The sequence below is a fragment of the Otolemur garnettii genome, unplaced genomic scaffold, assembly GCF_000181295.1.
Source record: "Otolemur garnettii isolate 467f Iridium unplaced genomic scaffold, OtoGar3 scaffold00009, whole genome shotgun sequence".
Lineage (NCBI taxonomy): Eukaryota > Metazoa > Chordata > Mammalia > Primates > Galagidae > Otolemur > Otolemur garnettii.
Window position 1 is genome coordinate 1,370,978 of NW_003852404.1, and position 6,238 is coordinate 1,377,215.

Genomic DNA, 6,238 nt, shown 5'->3' on the forward strand with positions numbered 1-6,238 from the left:
GTGAGACACCCCGATCTCTACTAAAACTATAAAAATGAGTCCCGTATTTGTGGCCAGGGGCTGTATTTCCAGCTACTCCAGAGGGAGGCTGAGGTAGTAGGATCACTTGAGCCCAGGAATTTGAGTTTGCAGTGAGGTGTGATGATTGCCACTGCACTCCAGCCTTCAGCCAGGCCACAAGCTAGGAGAGAGATTCTGTCCAAAAAAAAAAAAAGGAAAAACAAACACACAAAGAACCCAGCCAGGCAAGAAATAATAGGACCGCAACTGAGACAGAGGAGATAGTGACTGAGAGCAGTGTATCCAACTTGCAGGCCTCAGGGAGGGAGGTAGGGACTTGCCCAAGGAGTAGGGAGTGGGGAGAGGTATTAAGGGGGTTCCTCATCTTGAGTGTTTGATGGATTGGCAGGGGTTGAGTTTTGTGTCACCAAACCCTTGACCAGGCCACCTCTGATTGGACCTTACGAACACTTAGTTCACATAGGAAAACCTACACAGGAAAGCCTGAAGGTGGCGGTTACCCTCGGAATGGGTTTTCACGAAGGGCATAGGTGGCTTTAGATTCATCTGCAACGTTTTAATTACAAAGTAAAAGCCGATGTAAAGGCAACATAGGAAAACATGAAGTCGCGTTACATCTCGGTGAGCACACGGGGCGTCATTATTTTCGGTGCCCTTCTGAGTGTTTGAACTTCAATTTAATAACTAAATGGCAAAAAAGGTTCCTGCGGGAACTGGAGGTTCTGAAACACAAGAAAGGGCTTTGAGCGCTATAAAAGGGTTGAATGAGAAGGAGACGGGGGCAGGGAGTGGAGTAGGGCTGGTCTCCGCCAGCTCACACCGCGGGATCCGGTGAGCGAGTGAGGGCGTGGGGGACTGGAGCGCGCAGGGGAGGCTCTCGCCGGCCTCGGGTCCCGCCCCGCGCACCTCTCCGGATCCAGCCCCTCCTCCCTTCGTGACGCCGCCTCCCGTCTCTAGGTAACGTGGGAGTCAAAGGACGCGGCGGGTAGGCTGCAGTTGCCTGCCTGTCCCTCTCTTAGTCCTGAGATCCGGACACTGAGCGTCATGGCCCTGCCGCTGCTACCTGGCTACAACTTCAACCGCAACGTGAGTAGCCAAGGCGTCCAAGGTCATCTGCGTCCTGGCCAGAGTCTGGGGTACAGGCAGGGTCAGAGTATGGTCACCTCCGGGTCTCTTTGGGTATAACTCGGGCCAAACTTTGAAATAGGTCTCTTCCCCCATCTCTCCAACTGCATCTGGATGCTCTTCCTACATTAGATACATAAGTGGAATTCTTAGAGGTGGTCGGACCCTCAAAAGTAGCTGATGGTAGTGATGACAATAACCATTGAACGTTAAATGTATGTCAGGCACTGTATTTCAATCACCTTAGGAGTCATTGGATACTCCCAACAGCCTTTTGAATTAGGCACTACTTTTATTCTCGTTTTACAGTTGAGGAAATTGAAGCACAGAGCTACACAGTCTTAGCGGTGAAGACAGGTTTCTTTTAGGCAATGTCTCCACAATCCAGAACCCAATACTCTGGATGAAAGAGATAGTGTTTCTGTTATTAAATCAAAGAAATTTGGCACTGACCTCAAAGAGGGTAGGTGGCACATAAGATAAGGGCTCCATTGGCCTATAAAGTTTAGTCCCAAACTTTATAGAGGCACCCAAACCTGCAGATATTTTGTTCTTTACTCATAATTGGAAGGGGCTCATCTCAAACCAGATGAAGGTACAAAACAACACAACACGAAAACCCCTGAGCATTAAAGAACTTTTGCCAGTAAATAGCACCTTTTTTAAACAAGCAGGAAAGTGAGTTAGGCTTTTGTTTGCACTGGTTATTACTCTCGACTTTGATTTGCCGGCCTCATCTACAGGAGAAGGTAAGTAATACAGTACACTCATAGGAAAGAATTAGACGTAGCCACTCAAGGAATTTGTGTAAACCTCTGATAAGTGTAGAAAGCAGGTAGCAGATTGAAGTATTTAACTTTATGGAGTGTCTGTATCTAAGTTGCTGGCCCTCAAGTACCAGTTTTCTTTGTAGCTTTAGGCCACTGGATCCTGACTCCCCAACAGTTGGCAGGTCAGTCCAACTCTGAACACTGGTCTGTACATTTCTTGGCTGATCCCCAGATGTCCACCTTCTTCAGAAGTATTACAGCTCTCATATGCCATTGTTACCAGAGTTTCTTCTTCATTAGGTCCTTGGTCTTGGGGATTTCGAATGAATCCACGGAACACAGATCAGTGGTAAAACAAGATTTATTTTACAGAAAAAAATATAGAAAAAGCACCAGAACTTCTGGCAGAGGGAAAACCCCAAGTTGGAAAAAATCTCCCCCTGGGTCCTTTGTCTAGGGTGTATATATAGCCTAACAAATGAATGGATACACTCTCTTCTGCTGGGGCAAAAGGTCAGTGCATTCCCAGGCCTAGGAAACATACATGAAATTGACCAGGCCTGGGAAATGGAGGGGTTGTCTGCTCAGCCTGAGGGGGAGGGAGGCAGAGGCCTAGAGCAGACACACTAAGGTGGTCCCAGACCTGGCAACCTGAAGGTGTTTCCCCAGCAGTTGTCTGGAGCCTCCTGCGGGCCCCCTCTGTCCAACCCTCTGGCTCATCTGCCCTCTGCTGCTGCAACACCCCGGGGGAGACACAGAAGGCTTGGCAGGTCCTCTTCTCAGTTCAGGCTACACCAGTTGGGGCATCACCACCCGCCCTGTGCCACCATGATTAAAGGTAGGAAGGAAAAACAGTGGTTGGATGAGGTATTTTAAAATCTGCAAGATTGTACTGAGTGTGCTTTTGCTCTTTAAAAGCATCTTCTTTTAATTGAAGTACAGCACATACAGAAAAATGCAAGATGGATGATCACAAAACGAACATCAAGAAATAGAATATTACTGGTCCCCCAAAAGCACCCTCATTGATTAGGGTTGCCAAATTTAGCAAATAAAAAATACATGTCCCAAATGTTGCATGGAACCTAGTTATGCTAAAAGATTATTTATTATTTATCTGAAATTTAGATTTAACTGAGCATCTTGTATTTTATTTGGCAACTCAACCTATGACCCTTTCTGTTCATTACCCATTCCCTACTCTCTAAATGTAACCACTGTCCTAGCTTCTATCACTATAAAAGGTTTTGCTTACCTTTGAACTTTTTGTTAGTAGAAATGACGATGTTTATTCTTTTGTGACTGGCTTTTAAAAACTCAACAGTGTGTGAGATTTGTCCATGTGGCTGTCTGTAGAACTGGTTTGTACTTTTTCATTGCTCTGTAGTATTGCATTCTATGAATTTGGCATCATTTACACACATTATACTTGTGATAGGCATTTATTTGGCTTGTTTGGGATTAAGAATAGTTTTACTGTGGTGACCATTCTTGTTCATATCCTTTGGTATGATTGCTAGCTGGATCATACTGTATTCATATGTACAGCATTAGTAGATGCCATTCAAGTGGAGGTACCAACTTAAATTCCCACCACCATTTTATGTTCCTACTGCTCCACACTCTTTTCTAACACTTGACATTTTTAGTCTTTAAATTTTTCTTTGCAGTTTTGGGTCAGGGCTGGGTTTGAACCTGCCACCTCTGGCATATGGGGCTGGCGCCCTACTTCTTTGAGCCACAGTCACTGCCCCTAGTCTTTAAATTTTAGCTATTTTTGGTGGGTGGCTATAGTGCAAATTTTTGTAAATTTCATCTTGACTTCTCTGATTTCTGATGAAATTGATTGGGTCTTACACATGTATTGGTCATATGTACAACCACTTACTGAGCTCTATTTTGTGTAGTGCCTGCTTGTCTCTTGTCTAAATTTCTACTGGGTTGCCTTTCTGTTCTGCCTTTCTGGAGTTCTGTATAAATGTTGGATATCTTTTAATCTGTGGTTTGCCTTTTCACTCTCTTAATGGTGTTTATAATGAATATTTTTCCCCTTTAGGTTATTGCTTTTTGTTTCCTATTTTAGAAATAGTTACTTATAACAAGGATGTGAAGATATTTTCCATGCTACCTTCTAGAAACTTTGTTGTAACCTTTCACATTCAGAGGTACAGTCTAACCAGAATACATTTGTATGTGTCTGTGTATGTGTGAAAACTGGTAGGAGTCAAGTTGTGTTTTTTCTCCTATATGGATAATTGAGTTGATTGAGAAACATTTTTTTTAAAGACAGAGTCTCATTTTATTGCCCTTGGTAGAGTGCCGTGGCATCACAGCTCACAGCAACCTCCAACTCCTGGGCTTAGGTGATTCTCTTGTCTCAGCCTCCTGAGTAGCTGGGACTACAGGCACTCGCCACAACGCCCGGCTATTTTTTTGTTGCAGTTTGGCTGGGGCTGGGTTTGAACCTGCCACCCTCGGTATATGGGGCTGGTGCCCTACTCACTGAGCCACAGGCCCCGCCTGAGAAACATTTTTTGAAAAGTCCACTCTTTCTCCTCTTCTCTGCACATCCACCTTTGTTATAAATCAAGCATACATCTATGCATGGGTCTGTTTCCAGATTCATGGGTGTATGTACAGCAATTTTTCATTTACTTTATACCTGAGACCACTGGGAATATCCGTGTGTGTGTGTGTTTGAGTGTGAGTGAGAGAGAGAGAACTAGAGAACAACTGTATACTTACTAGATTCCTTAGGCTGTCATTCAACAACTCAGTATTTATTGAGTATCCTAGTTTGTACTCAAATTAGATGGCTGCATTTAAAAAAAAGTTGCACTAATTTTGGTACTAAAGGCGCTGTGTCGCCAAAAAATTAACATTATTTAAAAACTTGTACTTAGTTAAAAGATTGGATGTTCTATGGCAAAGAATGGTCAGAAAGTCAGCAAAAGCCATATCTGGCCTTTTAATCCCCTTCTCCTAGCTTGCTGAATTAAATTACCAAGTGAAAAACATTGGCCTCCTGTAGAGTGCATAATTACTTGGCTGTTTGGATTTAAAATTATAACATGAGCTAACTTTTACTGCTTTTTCATAGAAATGAAAAAGGGACTTACTTATTACCCTATTACTTAGCTTCTAGTAGTCAGTCATGAGCAATAGATTGGTTTCTGTTCACAGCTAAGTGATGTGAAACCCATATTTCTATCTCTGAAATACAATAAGTATTGTGCTTTCTAAAATATGAGCATTTGTACCACCCATGACTCAAAATTACTTTGATAGGAATTGAAAACCTCAGGGAAGGATCACAACTAAATTCCAGATACACAGTATCTTTTTCCAACAATTTACATGCTGAATTTGCATTGAGCAAGAGAATCTCAGGTGTATTGTCAAAATGATAGGATATTAAAGTTAAAAGGGACGTTTCCAACCAAAGCCAAAAATCCTTTTACAGCATTTTGGACAGATGGTTGTGTAGCTGATCCTGAAGGCCTCTAATGAATAATGAGGAACTAACTTTCTGCTTTTTATGAAGCTACCTTGCCACCATCTTAGGAGGGTTTGTTGTAAACAGCCCATCATTTAATTTAGAGTGAAGCAAAGTCTTTAAGGAGAAAGAAAAAAATATTTGAATTCACAGAAGATATGAATTTAATGATTCATGACCAGCATTTTTTAAAAGGAGAAATGTGCAAAGAAAAAAATAGAGAAGAATAGAATAAAAAAGTCATACTGTATCTGTAGACCATGCGCCTGTCTTCTTCAGAGAAACTTCTGTTCAGGTCTTTTGCCCACAATGAAATGGGATCACTTGTTCTTTCTTATTGATAAGTTTGAGTTCTCTGTGGATTCTGGTTTGATCAGACCTTTGTCAGAAACATAACCGGCAAATATCCTCTCCCATTCTGAGAGCTGTCTACTTGCTTTACTTACTGTGTTCTTGGCAGTGCAGAAGCTTTTCAGTTTGATCAGATCCCAATAATGTATTTCTGGTATTGCTTCAATTGCCTGAGGGGATCCTTCTCATAAAGTTTTCTCCCAGGCCAATTTCTTCAAGTGTTTCCCCTGCACTGTCTTCAAGAATCTTTATAGTTTCATGTCTTAAGTTTAAGTCTTTTATTCAGTGAGAGTCAATTTTTGTTAGCGGTGAAAGGTGTGGGTCCAGTTTCAGTCTTCTACAAGTCACCAGCCAGGGAGTCTTTTCCCCAATTTATATTTTTGATAGGCTTATCAAAGATCAAATGATGATAAGTGTCTGGGTTCATCTCTTGGTTCTCAATTCTGTTCCATACATCTACCTCTCTATTTTTGTG